The following is a 20,201-nucleotide window of genomic DNA, read 5'->3' as shown; positions in this document are numbered from 1 at the left end:
GCGTGACATGTGCGATCTGCATAATCTGTAGAATTCGCTGGGGGCGATTTTGGACCTTATTTCGACCCAGTTCTCGGCCCGAAACAGCAGACTAGAGCCAGAGAATATGCAGAAACAAAAGACAACATTCATTCTACATAGTTTTCAATTTTAGATCTAGTTTTACTCCCTTAGGTTTCTTTCTCTAGGTTTTAAGAATTTTAATTTTCAATTAGTCTTAGCATTGGAACATTGAGAAGAGTTATTTCCTCATCAAGACTTCGTCATTCTAGTTCGTTCTCTTAACTTGGTTTTATTCTTCCATGTTCTTTGCTTTGTTCAATTTTGTCATTTGAATACTTTCATGATTATTTAGTACAAGGATTATTTCTTCCATTTTAATTTATTTTCCATTCCAATAATCATGTCTTCTTTTAATTCCCTTTCATGTGTTATGGATTTATTATTTACAATGAGTGAGTAGTTCCCTCACTTGATGGGGAGTTGATTGAAAGGAACTCTTGAGTTGGAAGGATTGAAAGAAAATTTGTAATTGGGTTAACTGTTGGATTATTATCTAATCACTAACACCAATCCCTTTGAACTAAGTGGGTTGCAACTCGTGAATAGATCTAGCATTCCAACCTGTTTGGCTTTCCTTTACCTAGTAAAGGATAACTAAACAGAACAACCATTAATTATAAATTAATCTTGAGATCATTCCATCAATAATAGAGATTCCAACTAATCAACTCCCAGTCAAGGGTTTTATTCATATTATTTAAATTTTCTCAATTTAATTTTCCACCTACTTAACTCAACTTCTTGGAACATCTGATTAATAAAATAGCACACTTTTCTGCAACTCGTTGGGAGACGACCTGGGACTTAAACTCCCAGTAATTTTTAATTTAAACTCTCTGTGACATATTTCTAAATTGATAGGCAAATTTTCGGTGAGTTAAGTACTATACTTGCAACGTAACTATTTTGATAATTTTTAATTCACCAACTTCTGTGTCTCATCAACACCGTATGGACCGATCCGCTGATCTACAAACTCGACCACGTCAAAATCAGTGGCATCAAGGTTGAAAGGCTCAATTGTTTTTTGTTTCTTGTTGGGAGGAGCACCAAAAGTAGCTGCGGAAGACTGCGGTGGCTCGGGCAGGTGAACCCTAGGAGTGGGAATTACCCTCCTCGGGCCAGGAGAACTAGGCACAGGTGGCTTCACCGGAACTTGGGAAGATCCCTCTCCCGCCACCTTGGCCGAGATATTTTGAGCAGCTGCAGTCTTCTTTGCCTTCTTGTAGGCCTTCATAGAATCTTTGTTTTTTGACATCTCCGAAAATACAGAATCGACCACAGCAATGGGTTACAATCACAAAAAGAAGAAGTAAAACTAAAAAGCAAGTATATAAACAAGTCCGACAGTACCTAAAACAGTTTAAACCAAACACGGGTCACTCAAAAAATTTTTTGTATCAAGATGGGGTGGTTTCCCCCATAAATCTTCAAGAACAACTACAAAAGCTCGTTCAACCTCGTCAAGCATCTCCCAGGTATAGCGAGACACTCTCACATTCTTTTGCCATTCTAGAGGAAAGGCAGGCTCATCATTTTCATCGAGAAAAAAGGGGCGGGCCCCCTCAACAGCACGGACTCGGATGAAATAATTCTTAAAATCTTTAAAAGACTCATCATACATGGCAAAAACTTTATGCCCTTGGGCCGACCTGAAAGAAACCCAGGAAGCTTTCTTTTTGGAAGACCCTCCGGGCTTGGCAGAAACAAAAAGATAGAGGAAAAGAGTCTGAGAAGGTGTTATGCCTAACTCTTGGCAAAGCAGCTGAAAAATCTTAATAAAACCCCAGGAATTCGGATGAAGCTGGGATGGGGCAATATTACAAGACCACAACAAATCGGTTTCGAAAGCAGTAAAAGGAAAGGTAATGTCCAACTGGCTGAAGAAATATTCATAGGCATAGAAAAAGGGACGCTCCCCCTCGACCGAAGTAGGAAAACAAACCCTCTCATCAGAATCGGGCGCTACAAGCTCATAATCCCTCTCCCGGGTGCTGCTACCACAAATCCTATGACGTTTCCTCAACTCTACACAAAAATTAGTATTCACCACAGAGACACACATCAAGACAAGGGAGTCCAACCAATCAGACATCCCCTCGGGAACTTTAGAAGACATCTCTACAATGTTATTGCGAGAAGACATGAGGCCAACTAATCCTACAATAAGAAAAGAAGATGGGATTACCAAAAAACATCTCGGACGAGGGGCAAAATAACTCGACTAGAAGAACAAACAGAAAAGGAAAACCCCAAGACTCAAACCAAAGTCCTGGGCATCCTTTGGAGGCAGTAACAAACACTACAAGAAAAAAGGCCTATCGGCACCCTTTTTTCTTGCCACGCTTTAAAAGCGTGCCCAAAAGTGGTCTATGGGCACGCTTTTGCGAGGGTGGCCATTGATTTGTGATTTGGCCACGTTTTTTTTTGCCACGCTTAAAAAGCGTGGCCATAGAGGGAATCGGCACGCTTTCCTAAGGGTGGCCATTTATTTGAAATTTGGCCACGCTTTTTTACTGCCACGCTTGAAAAGCGTACCCATAGAGAGAAATCGGCACGCTTTACGAGAGTGGCCACTGATTTGATATTTCCCCACGCTTTTTTTTGGCCACGCTTAAAAAGCGTGGCCATAGAAAGAAACCGGTACGCTTAATAAATGTGGCTATACCTTGTGTATTTTGTCACCCCAAAAAAACATGCCGATAGAGTTCCCTCCTCAAAAATTTAGTTTCCCACCTATTTTTCCCACACTTAACCTTTTTTTTTTGTAAGTTATCAATTTTTACTACCCAACAACCCACACTAATAACTTACACACTAAAACAAAGAAACCCTAAAAATTCATCTTCTTTGGCTCGAACCCTCTTGAACCCTAAAAGCTAAGGCGCTGTCAGCTTCATCGTCGCGATCGAACCCAGCCCTGGTCGCCTGTCTCTGTGGCGGTGCTGCTCGCCTCATCTTCTCGAACCCAGCCCTGGTCGTGGTGCTCCTCGCCTGTCTCTGTCGCGGTGCTCCTCGCCTGTCTCTATCGCGGTGCTGCTTGCCTCATCTTCTCGAACCCAGCCCTGGTCGTGGTGCTCCTCGCCAGTCTCTGTGGCAGTGCTGCTCGCCTCATCTTCTCAAACCCAGCCCTGGTCGTGGTGCTCCTCGCCTGTCTCTGTCGCGGTGCTGCTCGCCTCATCTTCTCGAACCCAACCCTGGTCGTGGTTCTGCTCGCCTCTCTCTATCGCGGTGCTCCTCGCCTGTCTCTGTCGCGGTGCTGCTCGCCTCATCTTCTCGAACCCAACCATGGTCGTGGTCCTGCTCGCCTCTCTCTGTCGCGGTTCTGCTCAGCCTCATCATCTCCAACCCAGCCCTGGTCGTGGTGCTGCTCGCCTCTCTCTATGTCGCGGTTCTGCTCGCCTCTCATCCCGCATCTAGCATCAAGGTTTATTTTTTCTAGCTTTATTGATTTTGTTTACTTGGGATTATGCTTGATGCGTTCTTTCAATGTTAATTCTCTGCTTATTATTCCATTGCGGATCATTTTCTGTTACTTTCTGGATGGTGATTGGTCATTGGTGCTGCATTATTGCTTTTACTTTAGGAGTTTAGAATTGTATGGAAAAGAAAACCGCTCTTACATCTACCTGAGATAGCAATTTTGATTTTCAAATTTAAACATCTCTGGAAAGCATTTTGCATTTAACCTGTTCATGATGAGTATAGCTTTTCTCATAGGAGCAATGATGAGCATGGTGGTTTTCTGTTCTTCATGCCTGATATCCTACTTTAATTTGATCTTGCCTGTTATAAATTTTAAGGCAAAATTGCACATTTTTATTGGGGTATTTGAAGGGTATTTTTTGCTTGTATTGTTATATAGAACAAGGAAGATACATTACAATTCGGAGATAAATTGAAGCTCCTAAGTATGCACTATGGATCTATTGATCTTTTTTATTTTTGTTAACAAATACACATATCATGTCATGTGCTTACTAAATTCTAACTGTGAATTTTAATTCTTTTCTCTCTCTTTTTCTTCTACAGTATCCTCCTTGTTACAAGGACATCAGTTTCTGGATCAAGGAATCATTTACTGAAAACATTCTGTGTGAACTTGTTAGAGGAATTGCTGGGGATCTTGTAGAAGAGGTAATTCTTTGAAAGTTCTAGTAAACCTTTTCTCTTGCATTTACATGTATGTGAATTATCAATGTTACTGTTTCCTGAATGTTCAATCGATTAAAAATGTATCTGGGCTGATCTGATCTGAGATTGAAAATTGGGGTTATGAAGAGATCTTTTGCAAAGCAAATTAAATGTTGTGTTAAGATGAGCTCTGAAACATCTTAACATTTAATTAGAGGATTTAAACTGACTGAATACAGGTTATGAAAACTCAAATGATGCTTTATTATATGACTATGGAGGATTTAAATTTTATGGTGTGTGGTATTTATATTTTACTTTTTTTGCAGACTGACACAACCTCAGTGTTGTTAAAAGCTATTGGGTATATCAGATTCCTTCAGAGTCAAATTGAGGTCATTATGTTCCTTCAATTCTCACATATTTGTACCACACATACACATTCCTTTACTAATAATCAGTTTTCCCAAACAACTATGATGAGTCAGTGATATATATATATATATATATATATATATATATATATATATATATATATAATATATATATATAGTGTGTGTGTGTATATAGCACGCTGTTAAAGGTTCACTTTACTTTTTTTTCTACAACACACTCTTTATTATTTATTGAAGTTCTAAAACTATGTTAAATTATTTATTTTTTATTAAAAAAAATTCCTTGGATATTATTTCAGGCCCTTAGTTTACCATACTTGAGCAATGGATCAGGGAACACAAGGCATCAACAACATTCTGTAAGAATATTATATATTAATTATATATAGATATGCGAATATGTTATTGGATATTCGTTGGAATATCCATTTGCAAAGAGTTATGCTGGGCATATTCCCTCAGATATAACCAACTAATGCCTCCCAATTCGCAAACCCATGTTATTTTCCTGATCAACCGCACCACTTGTTTGGTTTTTGCAGTTGCCATTAAAAGTGAAATTAAAATATTACAAGTTTCTCTCAAGTTGATTCTAATGTCAATTGCCAAATATAGTAAAATTAAAATGTTACTAAGATATGCTCCTTGAAAATTGAGTTGGAATTAACTGTTAATAGAAAAATTCCAGTGGCTTACAATTGCTGTCGCTTTCACAGTTTCACAAGATCTAACATTAATTTGTGTTACTTAGTACCTTGATTATTAATATTCTTCTAAGGAGGTTACATTGAGGATTGGTTATATATATATAAATGTAGGAAAACAGCAACCGTTTTTCAAAAACAGAGTGATCTTTCCTCTTTGGTTTTGCATTTGTTTCAAGACTCACAATAACCATGTCTAAATCTTTTCTTCTCTTCACGATTATTGTTGTTATTAGCTTTGGTTTGTGGGTTCTTTATGCATCTGCAGAGCTTCAGAGATTTACACAAACATGTAAAAGTGACGGTTCTCTTGATTTTTTGGTGGTTGGTGATTGGGGAAGAAGATGTGAATATAACCAATCTGAAGTTGCTTACCAGGTTTGCCATTATTTCTTACTAATTGTAAAAAGCCAAAAAGTTGAACATGGTTTATTACATTCTCATTTTAATTTGTTTTACTTTTCGGTTATGTAGCTACTGCATGAAAACTGCTTGAAGAGGAAAGTACCTACTAGTGAACAGGTATGATTATTGCCCTCTTCAACTTTAATATTTTAATATGCTTAGTCACTATTGGTTTAAAAGGTTTTGGTTTGCTCATTGTTGAAAAAGTTTGCTTCTTTTTCTGCTTGAGAGTTTAGCCTAACAAATAATGGCTAATGCCTTACATGGAAGAAATTGTAGCAGATTGGGACTTGGGATTTGAAACATTGTTTTTGTTTTGTCTATAGTGTTAGAATATTTATTCACAAAACTTTGGAAGAATCTGTAGTTATTGTTTCGTGAGAGATATTAGAGATGTATGATCTATCATGATGTGGTATCTAGCCAGTGGTTTTTTCTTGATTCAAGAGTTTTTTTTCTTTGAATTAATGGGAAAGTAAAGAGATGTGGCCTACTACTGGTCCCCTTGTTTTCATGATTTGGCTGTCCTATGTATAATTAAGTTGTTAAATATCATACTCACAATCTTTTTTTGCCTCAAGAGGTTACTAATTCCCACGAATGAGAATTTATGCTGGCTGAATTGAGAATTGAGAACTGTTGATTATTGTTGATTGAGAATTTATGTAGCTGGCTGAATTGAATTACTGTTGATTGAGAATTGAGAATTGAGAATTGAGATAGAGGGTGTGTGAAAGAAAGAGATTTGGCAATTTAATCTCATTTTCGGCGGAAGCCGTTGATCGCGGTTGGGAATAAAGCGCTCTAACATGCCCACAACCCTTTTTTTTGTTGAGTTTTGACCATATATTCTCCTTTGTCATTTTCTCTTGCTCGGTTTTTCCCTTTTCTTTCTTGTCATTTAAATTTAATTACTACTATCCTGAGGTAGTGTAGCATTAATTAGGGAAAAGGAATATGGATTTTAGTTATAGATGGGTTGCTTACCATTCAGCTAAACCAATTGCATGATGATGATGCACTTGTGAATTGTAGCATTCTTTTTAGCTTTTAATTACTTGTTACCTGTGAGTCCACTTTACACCATCTCAACATCTTCCGACTTGCTTGTTATTCCTCGCCTCTTTCATTTCTAGCTGACTCAATTTTGACTCCACACACCAAATCTGCTAATGGATAATAATAAAAAACAAAATGTAACCAGAATTCTGAAAATTTTTTACTCATGTAAATGTTTGTTCCTCTGCTCCAATAATTTGAAATTTGTGTGAACAGCTCCTTTTGTGACCATGTATAGGGGACTATTTCTTTTGTGTTTGATATGTGTTTTTTATTCTAATGGCTGAATATGCAATGTTGTGGGATATAATTAAAGTTGCTTTGCCATTTTCATGTTTAATCAATTTGGATTTGGAATTGGATTTGTTGGACTTAATTGAAGTCGATTTTATAACATGTACTAACACAAGATTATTTAAAATTCTGCAGGGCAGTGATAAAAATAATGGAGCTCATAATGGATGATCACACTACTCATGAAATTTGATATTTTGTAACTAAGTATATAGAAGTAGATATGTGACACTTGTTGGAATGACAATTCTTATTTACTTGTTATGACTATTTTTTGGTACTTTGTCATCAAAACCTACTTTTATGGTGACAATTTTATATGTATGTCTTTTTTATGGGAAAGTTTATATTTGTTGGATTAGTTCAATATATATAATTTTATTTTTGTCTATAATTTTAAAATTTTATATGAATTTTGCACGAAATATTAGGAAGATTAATAAAAAAAAAAAAAATTCTGACCAAACTTATGGGCACGCTTAAAAAGGGTAGCTATACCTTAATTTTGGGCTCAACAAGCACACTTAATAAGCGTGGCCATAACTTCGCAATCGGCACGCTTTAAAAGCGTACCCATATCCTCATCTACTGGCACGTTTTATAAGCGTACCCATATCCTCATACGTTTACCCTATTTGCACGTTTAAAAAGTGTAGCCATATCTTCCCCTATTGGTACGCTTTTAAAGAGTACCCAAAGCATACATTCTAGGACGTTTTAAAAGCGTGGCGATACGTGCATTTTCGGTACGCTTATAAAACGTACCGAAAGGTTAAGGCCTATGGCCACGCTTTTAAGCGTGGCAAGAAAAGAAAGCGTGCCAACAAAAAAAGCGTGCCGATAGATCCACAAAAGCGTGGCGATAGAGCAACTGGCACGCTGGCAGATGTGACCCTTTCAAAAGCGTGCCGATAGCTCAAAAAGCGTGGCGAAAAGCTATCGGCACGCTTTTTTGCACTTTTCGGCACGCTTTTAAAGCGTGGCAAAAAGCGTATTTTCTTGAAGTGAAAACAAGGTTTCAGGAAAAATCCACAGCTTACGTCCCGGCATCTCTCAAACAAGAAAATAAGATTTCAAACAGCAAACATTTTCATAGGAGAAAGATAAAACATAAAAGGTCATCAAAGCCACTATCTTTTTACAGTCTATCAGCAAAAAGCATCGCCAACATCAAACATGCTAAGCGGAAATCATCAAAGGCGCAACCTTTTTCAAAATCAAACAAAACCATCATCAAAACAGAAAACGGTGATAACATGCAAAAGCCCTAAAAGTATCAAACAACAGGAAGTCCATGGTTGGACTCACAACCTAAAGAAAGCCTGAACTCTTGGGAAAAGCTAGTCAATGCCTTCTTGGCAAAGTTCTTTCCACCTCAAAAACTGAGTAAGCTTAGAGTGGAAGTCCAAACTTTCAGACAGCAGGAAGGTAAATCCCTCTATGAAGCTTGGGAAAGATACAAGCAATTGATCAGAAGGTGTCCTTCTGACATGCTTTCAGAATGGAGCATCATAGGTATCTGTTCACACCCTGGGTCGAGCTATCCGACCCGGGATGTTCAGTAACAAAGCGATTGACCTCTTCAGGTCAGGCTATCCAACCTCTTCTCAAAAGAGGTCGGCCAAATCGACAGGAAAGCCCAGTAAAGGGCCCAAATAGAGGAACACGACCCAAATCTAAAGGCAGTCCAAGCCTATAGAGATAAGGGCGGTTCCCTTGAAGATAAGCTGACCTCAACTCAAAGATAAAGATAAGATAAGATAACTAACTTATCTTATCTAAAAAGGTCACTCCATACCATTATAAATACACTGGAGCACCCAGGTATAACTCATACTCCGATTCTACAATAAACCTGCTTAATACCCGTGCTAACTTAAGCATCGGAGTCTCTTGCAGGTACCCCCACCCTCCGGTGACCAAGGATCAGAAGTGCAGCCAGCCCAACAAGTCAGACACAACAGCTCCGGCCGCCAGCAGCCAGCCGGACACGTCATCTCCGACCAGTACAAAAGATCTCATCCGAGATTAACCTACAGTTTCAGGTAACCCTCGGAACAGTATCTTCTATGATGGTCTGTCTGAACTGTCCAAGATGTCATTGGACAGCTCTGCTGGAGGATCTCTTCATCTGAAGAAGACGCCTGCAGAAGCTCAGGAGCTCATTAAAATGGTTGTAAATAATCAATTCATGTACACTTCTGAAAGGAATCCTATGAATAATGGGACAAATCAGAAGAAAGGAGTTCTTGAGATTGATACTCTGAATGCCATATTGGCTTAGAACAAAATATTGACTCAATAAGTCAATATGATTTCTCAGAGTCTGTCTGGCATGCAAGCAGCAACAGGCAGTACCAAAGAAGCTTCATCTGAAGAAGAGGCTTATGATCTTGAGAACCCAGCAATGGAAGAGGTGAATTACATGGGAGAATCCTATGGAAACACCTATAACCCTTCATGGAGAAATCATCCAAATCTCTCATGGAAGGAACAACAGAGGCCTCAACAAAGCCTCAACAACAGTAATGGTGGAAGAACTAGGTTTAGCAATAGCAAGCCTTTTCCTTCATCTTTTCAACAACAGACAGAGAATTCTAAGCAGAGCCACTCTGACTTAGCAACTGTAGTCTCTGATCTAATTAAAACCACTCAAAGTTTCATGACTGAAACAAGATCCTCCATTAGAAATTTGGAGGCACAAGTGGGTCAGCTGAGTAAGAAAATTACTGAACTCCCTCCTAGTACTCTCCCAAGTAATACAGAAGAGAACCCAAAAAAAGAGTGCAAGGCCATTAACATAACCCACACGGCCAAACCTGGAGAGGAGGAAGAGGCAGTGATTTCCACTGAGGAAGACCTTAATGGACGTCCACTGGCCTCCAAGGAGTTCCCTAATGAGGAACCATGGGAATCTGAGGCTCACACTGAGACCATAAAGACCCCATTGAATTTACTTCTGCCATTCATGAGCTCTGATGAGTATTCTTCCTCTGAAGAGGATGAAGATGTTACTGAAGAGCAAGTTGCTAAGTACCTTGGAGCAATCATGCAGTTAACTGCCAAGTTATCTGGTAATGAGACTTAGGAAGATGAATCCCCCTTGCTCACCAAAGAACTGGATGACTTGACTAGGCAGAGATTACCTCAGAAGAGATAGGATCCTGGAAAGTTCTCAATACCTTGTACCATAGGCATCATGACCTTTGAGAAGGCTCTGTGTGACCTAGGGTCAAGTATAAACCTCATGCCACTCTCTGTAATGGAGAAGTTGGGGATCCTTGAGGTACAAACTGCAAGAATCTCACTAGAGATGGCAGACAATTCAAGGAAACAGGCTTATGGACTTGTAGAGGATGTCTTAGTAAAGGTTGAAGGCCACTACATCCCTGCTGATTTCATAATCCTAGACACTGGGAAGTGTATGGATGACTCCATCATCCTTGGCAGACCCTTCTTAGCCACAGCAAAAGCTGTGATTGATGTTGACGGAGGAGAATTGGTCCTTCAAGTAAATAAGGACTCCCTTGTGTTTAAAGCTCAAGGATATCCCTCTATAACCATGGAGAGGAAGCATGAAAAGATTCTCTCAATGCAGAGTCAAATAGAGCCCCCACATTCAAACTCTAAGTTTGGTGTTGGGAGGCCATCATCATGCTCTGAGTATCTATAAGGCTCCATGAGAGCCCACTGTCAAGCTACTGACATTAAAGAAGCGCTTGTTGGGAGGCAACCCAATTTTATTATATCTATTTATTTTCCATTGTTATTTTATGTTTTCTGTAGGTTGATGATCATGTGAAGTCACAAAAACAACTGAAAAAGAAAAAACAGAATGAAAAATAGTATTAAAAATAGCACACCCTGGAGGAGAAGCTTACTGGCGTTTAAACGCCAGTAAGGGTAGCAGAATGGGCATTAAACGCCCAGTCTGGCATCATTCTGGGCGTTTAACGCCAGAAAGGGGCATAGAGCTGGCGTTTAACGCCATAAATGGGCACAGAGATGGCGTTAAATGCCAGAAATGTGCAGCAACCTGGCGTTTAACGCCAGGATTGGCTAGCAAGGGGCGTTTACACACCACATGGTGCAGGGATGAGAAATCCTTGACACCTCAGGATCTGTGGACCCCACAGGATCCCCACCTACCTCATCTCTCTCTCTCTTCCCCGAATACCTTTCACCAATCACCTCAATACCTCTTTCCCAAAAATCCCTCTCCTATCAAATCCTACCCTCTTCTCCATAATCTCTTCACCAATCCACATCCATCCATCATAAAACCCCACCTACCTCACCATTCAAATTCAAACCACTTTCCCTCCCAAACCCACCCATACATGGCCAAACCCTACCCCTCTCTCCACTCTTATATAAACCCATCTTCACTCCTTCATTTTCACACACCATACACACTACTCACCACTTGGCCGAATCACTAAACCCCCCTCCATCTCCTCTATTTCTTCTTTTTCTACTCTCTTCTTTCTTCTTTTGCTCAGGGACGAGCAAACATTTTAAGTTTGGTGTGGTAAAAGCATAGCTTTTTGTTTTTCCATAACCATTAATGGCACCTAAGGCCAGAGAAATCTCTAGAAAGAGGAAAGGGAAGGCAATTGCTTCCACCTCTGAGCCATGGGAGATGGAGAGATTCATCTCAAAGGTCCATCAAGACCACTTCGATGAAGTTGTGGCCAAGAAGAAAGTGATCCCTGAGGTTCCTTTCAAGCTCAAGCAGAATGAGTATCTGGAGATCCGACTTGAAATCCAAAGAAGAGGTTGGGAAGTTCTCACAAACCCATTCAATAAGTCAGGATCCTAATGGTTCAAGAGTTCTATGTAAACGCATGGATCACTAGGAACCATGATCAAAGTGTGAACCCGAATCCAAAGAATTGGCTTACCATGGTTCGGGGGAAATACTTAGATTTTAGTCCGGAAAATGTAAGGCTGGCGTTCAACTTGCCAATGATGGAAGAGAACGCACGCCCCTACACAAGAAGAGTCAACTTTGATCAAAGGTTGGACCAAGTCCTCATAGACATATGTGAGGAAGGAGCTCAATGGAAAATTGACTCAAGAGGCAAGCCGGTTCAACTAAGAAGGCATGACCTCAAACCAGTGGCTAGGGGATGGCTAGAGTTCATTCAATGCTCAATCATTCCTACTAGTAACCGGTCTGAAGTTACTATAGACCGGGCCATCATGATCCATAGTATCATGATTGGAGAGGAGGTGGAAGTTCATGAGATTATACCTCAAGAACTTTACAAGGTGGCTAACAAGTCCTCCACTTGGGCAAGGTTAGCCTTTCCTCACCTCATATGCCACCTCTGCAATTCAGCTGGAATTGACATAGAGGGAGACATCCTCATTGAAGAGGATAAGCCCATCACTAAGAAAAGGATGGAGAAAACAAGAGATCATGGACCTCAACATGAGCATGAGGAAATTCCTCACCATGAAATCCCTGAGATGCCTCGGGGGATGCACTTTCCTCCACAGAATTATTGGGAGCAAATCAACACTTTCCTAGGAGAATTAAGTTCCAACATGGGACAACTAAGGGTGGAGCATCAAGAGCACTCCATCATCCTCCATGAAATTAGAGAAGATCAAAGAGCTATGAGGGAGGAGCAAGAAAGACAAGGAAGAGACATAGAGGAGCTCAAGAGCACCATTGGTTCTTCAAGAAGAGGAAGACGCCACCCTCACTAAGGTGGACTCATTCCTTAATCTCCTTGTTTATTTATTTTCCTGTTTTTCAATTTTTGAGCTTTATGTTTATTTATATTTGTGTCTTATTATATGATCATTAGTGTCTAAGTGTCTATGCCTTAAAGTTATGAATATGAATCCATCACCTCTCTTGAATGAAAAATGTTTTAATTACAAAAGAACAAGAAGTACATGGTTTCGAATTCATCCTTGAAACTAGTTTAATTATTTTGATGTGGTGGTAATACTTTTTGTTTTCTGAATGTATGCTTGAACAGTGCATATGTCTTTTGAATTTGATGTTTATGAATGTTAAATATGTTGGCTCTTGAAGAATAAGGAAAAAGGAGAAATGTTATTTGATAATCTGAAAAATCATAAAAATGATTCTTGAAGCAAGAAAAAGCAGTGAATACAAAAGCTTGCAGAAAAAAAAAAGAGAGAAAAAGAAAAAGCAAGCAGAAAAAGCCAAAATCTCTTTAAACCAAAAGACAAGAGCAAAAAGCCAATAGCCCTTAAAACCAAAAGGCAAGGGTAATAAAAAGGATCCAAGGCTTTGAGCATCAGTGGATAGGAGGGCCTAGAGGAATAAAATCCTGGCCTAAGCAGCTAAAACAAGCTGTCCCTAACCATATGCTTGTGGCGTGAAGGTGTCAAGTGAAAACTTGAGACTGAGCGGTTAAAGTCAAGGTCCAAAGCAAAAACAGAGTGTGCTTAAGAACCCTGGACACCTCTAATTGGGGACTTTCTCAAAGTTGAGTCACAATCTGAAAAGGTTCACCCAGTTATGTGTCTGTGGCATTTATGTATCCGGTGGTAATACTGGAAAACGAAGTGCTTAGGGCCACGGCCAAGACTCATAAAGTAGCTATGTTCAAGAATCAACATACTGAACTAGGAGAATCAACAACACTATCTGAATTCTAAGTTCCTATAGATGCCAATCATTCTGAACCTCAATGGATAAAGTGAGGTGCCAAAACTATTCAAGAGGCAAAAAGCTACAAGTCCCGCTCATCTGATTGGAGCTAAATTTCATTGATATTTTAGAATTTATAGTATATTCTCTTCTTTTTTATCCTATTTGATTTTCAGTTGCTTGGGGACAAGCAACAATTTAAGTTTGGTGTTGTGATGAGCGGATAATTTATACGCTTTTTCGCATTGTTTTTACATAGTTTTCAGTATAATTTAGTTAGTTTTAGTATAGTTTTATTAGTTTTTAATTAAAATTCACATTTCTGGACTTTACTATGAGTTTGTGTGTTTTTCTGGCTGAAATTGAGGGACCTGAGCAAAAATCAGATTCAGAGGTTGAAGAAGGACTGCAGATGCTGTTGGATTCTGATCTCCCTGAACTCAAAGTGAATTTTCTGGAGCTACAAAACTCCAAATAGCACGCTCTCAACTGCGTTAGAAAGTAGACATCTAGGGCTTTCCAGCAATATATAATAGTCCAAACTTTGCCTGAGTTTAGACAATGCAAACTGGCGTTCAACGCCAGTTCCATGCTGCATTCTGGAGTTAAACGCCAGAAACAGGTTGCAAAGTGGAGTTAAACGCCAGAAACAGGTTGCAAAGTGGAGTTAAACGCCAGAAACAGGTTACAAACTGGTGTTCAACTCCAAGAGAAGCCTCTACACGTGTAAAGCTCAACGCTCAGCCCAAGCACACACCAAGTGGGCCCCAGAAGTGGATTTCTGCTTCATTTATTCATTTCTGTAAACCCTAGTAACTAGTTTAGTATAAATAGGACTTTTAACTATTGTATTTACATCTTTGGAACATCTTTAGTTTCATCCTTATATCACGTTTGGGGGCTGGCCTCTCGGCCATGCCTGGACCTTCATCACTTATGTATTTTCAACGGTAGAGTTTCTACACACCATAGATTAAGGTGTGGAGCTTTGCTGTTCCTCATGAATTAATGCAAAGTACTATTGTTTTTCTATTCAATTCAATCTTATTCCTATTCTAAGATGTTCATTCGCACCCAAGAACATGATGAATGTGATGATTATGTGACGCTCATCATCATTCTCACTTATGAACGCGTGCCTGACAAACACTTCCGTTCTACATGCAAACAAGCTAGAATGAGTATCTCTTAGATATCTAATACAGAGGACCGAGTCCGAGATATTAGAATCTTCGTGGTATAAGTTAGAAACCATGGATGGCCATTCTTGAGATCCGAAAAGTCTAAACCTTGTCTGTGGTATTCCGAGTAGGATCTGGGAAGGGATGGCTGTGACGAGCTTCAAACTTGCAAGTGCTGGGCGTAGTGACAGACGCAAAAGGATAGTAAATCCTATTCCAGTATGATCGAGAACCGACAGATGATTAGCCATGCAGTGACAGTGCATTAGACCATTTTTACAGAGAGGATGGGATATAGCCATTGACAACGGTGATGCCCTACATAAAGCTTGCCATAGAAGGGAGTAAGAATGATTGGATGAAGACAGCAGGAAAGCAGAGGTTCAGAGGAACGAAAGCATCTGTATATGCTTATCTGAAATTCTCACCAATGAATTACATAAGTATCTCTATCCTAGTTTATGTTTTACTTATTTTTTAATTATTAAAACTCTATAACCTTTTGAATCCGCCTCACTGAGGTTTACAAGGTGACCATAGCTTGCTTCAAGCCGACAATCTCTGTGGGATCGACCCTTACTCACGTAAGGTTTATTACTTAGACGACCCAGTGCACTTGATGGTTAGTTGTATCGAAATTGTGAAGAGAACTAAAATTATGAACGTGCGTATTAAGTTTTTAGCGCCATTACCAAGGAATGAACAATCACGATTTCGTGCACCACTATGCATGAAACCCAATAAAACCAAGGACATAACTTCCACAATAATGACTCATTTCTCTTGTCATTTCATTCATCATTCTCATGTTTCAGTACTTGCTTAGGGACAAGCAAGCTTTAAGTTTGGTGTTGTGATGCCAGGGCATTTTGGCCAGTTTCACTGACCTTTTCTTTACTGTTTTAGGGTAGTTTCATGCATTTTCTTAGTTAATAAGCAAGTTTTGGGTAAATAATCACTTACATCTTGATTCAAGTAAACATTGTGAATTTTATATGATTTTATGAGAATTATGCATGAATTGAGTGATAAAATAGATGATGCATGATCTCATGAGTTAGAACCTAGCTTTGATGCACTTTACTTGCTTGATTTCAGGACAAAGGAAGCAAGAAAGATGCCACGTTAGTCTAACTAATGTGACCATTAACGTGGAATGGGAGCTAACTTACAACGTTAATAAGAAAAGTGATCGCCAATAACGCCTTCGTGAGCCATCATAACCCACGTTAGTTGCCACGTTAACTACATTAACGTGGAAGCTAACGTGGAGGAAAAGTAAAGCTCCAACGTTAGTGGTAAAAGTGAATGCCACTAACATTGGAAAAAAAGGGCACACTTAGCCACGTTAAGAGTCACGTTAATTACATTAACGTGAACTCTAACGTGGAAGGAACAAAGAAGTGCCAACGTTAGTGACACTCACCTTTGTCACTAACGTTGGACCAAGCCACCATTAGCCACGTTAGTTGCCACGTTAGTTACATTAACGTGGAAGCTAACGTGGAGGAAAGAATTGATGAGCCAACGTTAGTGACACTCACCTTTGTCACTAACGTTGGAGATGGCAATCACCACCACGTTAAATACAATTAACGTGAGGTACTAACGTGAGGAGGGGCATTTGGAGCGTTAGTGACAAAGGTAAGTGTCACTAACGCTCTTGAGGCTGAGGCATGCCCACGTTAGGAGTCACGTTAGCTACACTAACGTGGACTCTAACGTAGGGAGAAAGGGCAACAAGCAAACTTTATTGGAAAAGGTGAATGCCAATAACGTTTGCGAAGGACCAAGAGGCAATGTTAGTGGTCATGTTAGTGCCACTAACGTTGAAGTTAACATGGACCATCTTGGGTTAGGAACGTTAGTGAAAAAGCTGATCATCACTAACGTTCTCGAACCCATATTTTCACTTAACATTAACACCACTAACGTCCTAACTAATGTCCATGCCTAACTCACACTTTCTCTGCAAGCAAAGCTGAGCCCACGGAAGACTGCAACTGCTTCAACTAAAAGATCCAAAGGCCCATATCCAAGACTTGAAGAGCCAACTAGAAGATCAGAAGAGTAGTATATATAGGAGTAGTTTTGAACTAGTAAGGGAGCTTTTGGCATTTTGGAGAACTACACTCTGTATATTTTACTTTCTCTGCAACTTCTAGTTTTAGTTTTCATAATGTACTTTACACTTACACGTTCCATTCCCAGAGCTATGAACAACTAAACCCCTTTCATTGGGTTAGGGAGCTCTGTTGTAATTTGATGGATCAATAATAGTTTTCATTATTCTTCTTCTTTCTTTTCTCTTGATTTTACTAGAAAGCTTTCAATCTTCATCCTATTGAGTAGTTATCTTGGAAAAGAAGCTATTCATACTTGGATCTCTTCAAACCTTGGAAGAAGAATGAAGAGATCATGCTAAAAATGCTTTCTCATGTTGGACCAAATTGGGGTTTGGATGGATATGGTGACATATAATCCTACCAATACTTTGATTTGGGAATACATGTGGTATAATCAGTGACCATACTTCATCTCTTCTCATGAGCAATTAGACCAAGGAATTGGCTATTGATCAAGATTTGAGAGATTGGGTTGCCAAGGAATTGGAATCCAATCACTTAAGATTGCCAAGGAGATCAATAAATGCATTGATTAAGGAAGAGATGAGAATGAATTTGATCTCCTGAGCCCAATGAATCCCCCATTTCTGATCTTACCCATTCTCTTTACTTTCTGCCTTTTTACTTTTATGTTCATCTTCCCCATTCCCCATTTAAGATTCTGCAATTTACTTTCCGTCATTTACATTCAGTCTTTTATTTCCAGCAATTACATTTTTTGCCATTTACTTTCCCGCCATTTAATTTCTTGCAATTCTCCAATCAAATTCTGCTTAGCTCAATTAGAACATTCCTCCAATTAAAGTTGCTTGACCAATCAATCCCTGTGGGATTCGACCTCACTCTATTGTGAGTTTTTACTTGATGACAATTCGGTATACTTGCCAAAGGAAATCTATTGAGAGACAAGTTTCTGTGCATCAGGTCCCTTTCAAGCTCAAAAAGAGTGAATATCCGGAGATCCGACATGAGATTCGAAGAAGAGGTTGGGAAGTTCTCAACCCAACAAGTCGGGATATTAATGGTTCAAGAGTTTTATGCCAATGCATGGATCACCAAGAACCATGATCAAAGTGTGAACCCGGACCCAAAGAATTGGCTTACAATGGTCCGGGGGAAATGATTAAATTTTAGTTCGGAAAATGTAAGGTTGGCATTCAACTTGCCCATGATGCAAGGAGATGCACGCCCCTACACTAGAAGGGTCAACTTTGATCAAAGGTTGGACCAAGTCCTCACAGACATTTATGAAGAGGGCGCTCAATGGAAGAGAGATTCAAGAGGGAAGCCGATTCAACTAAGAAGGGCATGACCTCAAGCCCGTGGCTAGGGGATGGTTGGAGTTCATCCAACACTCAATCATTCCCATTAGCAACCGGTCTGAAGTTACTATAGACCTGGCTATCATGATCCACAGCATCTTGATTGGAGAAGAAGTAGAAGTTCATGAGGTTATATCCCTAGAGCTCTACAAGGTGAAGGACAAGTCTTCTACTTTGGCAAGGTTAGCCTTCCCTCATCTCATTTGTCACCTCTGTAATTCAGCTGGAATTGACATAGAGGAAGACATCCTCATTGATGAGGACAAGCCCATCACTAAGAAAAGGATGTAGCAAACAAGAGATCCCACTCATGGACAAGAGCATGAGGAAATTCCTCATCATGAAATCCCTGAGATGCCTCAAGGGATGCATTTTCCTCCACAAAAATATTGGGAGCAAATCAACACCTCCCTAGGAGAATTAAGTTCCAATACGGGACAACTAAGGGTGGAGCACCAAGAGCATTCTATCCTCCTCCATGAAATTAGAAAAGACCAAAGAGTCATGAGGGAGGAGCAACAAAGGCAAGGAAGAGACATTGAGGAGCTCAAGGACTACATAAGATCTTTGATAAACCACTATTTTATGGTTTATAATGTGTTTAATTGTGTGGTTTTATCATGATCTTTACCCACTTATTCATATGATTAGAATGCATTTATATTTCCTTCTTAAATTTATTACATGATTGAAAACTTGCTTCCTAGAGACTTTTAATTACGTATTTTAATTCTCCTTTATTCCATTTGATGTCGTGATCTGTGTGTTAAGTGTTTCAGGCTTTATAGGGCATGAATGAATTGGAGATTGGAAAGGAAGCTTGCAAAAATGGAAGGAACACAAGAAATTGAGAAGATGACCAGCGAGAAGTGATGCAGCCGCATGGCTCACGCGACCGCGCGAAAGAGAGGAAATCGCAGTGATGCGGCCACATGAATGACGCGATCGCGTGACGTGCGCAATCTGCATAATCTGCAGAATTCGCTGGGGGCGATTTTAGGCCCTATTTTGACCCAGTTTTCGGCCCAGAAAAGCAGACTAGAGCCAGAGGACACGCAGAAACCAACAACAACATTCATTCTACACAATTTTAGTTTTTAGATCTAGTTTTACTCCTCCTCTAGGTTTTCTCTCTACACATTCATAGTTCTTAGGATTTTTATTTCTATTGCTTTTTTGGGATATTGAGAAGAGTTATTACCTCATCAAGACTTCGTCATTCTAGTTCGTTTTCTTTACTTGGCTCTACTCTTCCATGTCCTTTAATTTACTCAATTTTACTATTGGATTATTTTAGAATTTATTAATACAAGAATTACTTTTATTTTTAATTGATTTCTTTGATTTCTATTTATCATGTCTTTCTTTAATTCCCTTTTCTATGTTATGAATTCTACGTTCACAATGAGCGAGTAGTTCCCTAACTTGATGGGGAGTTGATTGAAATGAACCCTTGAGTTGGAATGCTTAAAAAGAAGAATTGTAATTGGGTTTATTGTTGGATTGCCCTCTAGTCACTGACACCAATCCCTTTTAATTGAGTGGGTTGGAACTTGTGAATAGAAGTAACATTCCAACTTGTTTGACTTTCCCTTACCTAGTAAGGGATAACTAAACAGAACAACCTTCAATTATCAATTAATCTTGAGAGTACTCCAACAAGAATAGGGCTTCCAGCTAATCTACTCCCAGTCAAGGCTTTTATTTAAATTACATAAATTCTCTAATTTAATTTCCTGTTATTCAATTCAAACTATTTTGAAAACATCTGATTAATAAAATAGCACACCTTTCTGCAACTCGTTGGGAGACGACCTGGGATTCATACTCCCAGTATTTTAATTTTAGTTTTTGTGACACCCTTCTAAATTGATAAGTGGA

This window comes from Arachis hypogaea, chromosome 13 (assembly GCF_003086295.3).
Source record: "Arachis hypogaea cultivar Tifrunner chromosome 13, arahy.Tifrunner.gnm2.J5K5, whole genome shotgun sequence".
Taxonomy (NCBI): domain Eukaryota; kingdom Viridiplantae; phylum Streptophyta; class Magnoliopsida; order Fabales; family Fabaceae; genus Arachis; species Arachis hypogaea.
Note: the sequence above shows the minus strand (reverse complement) of the source record.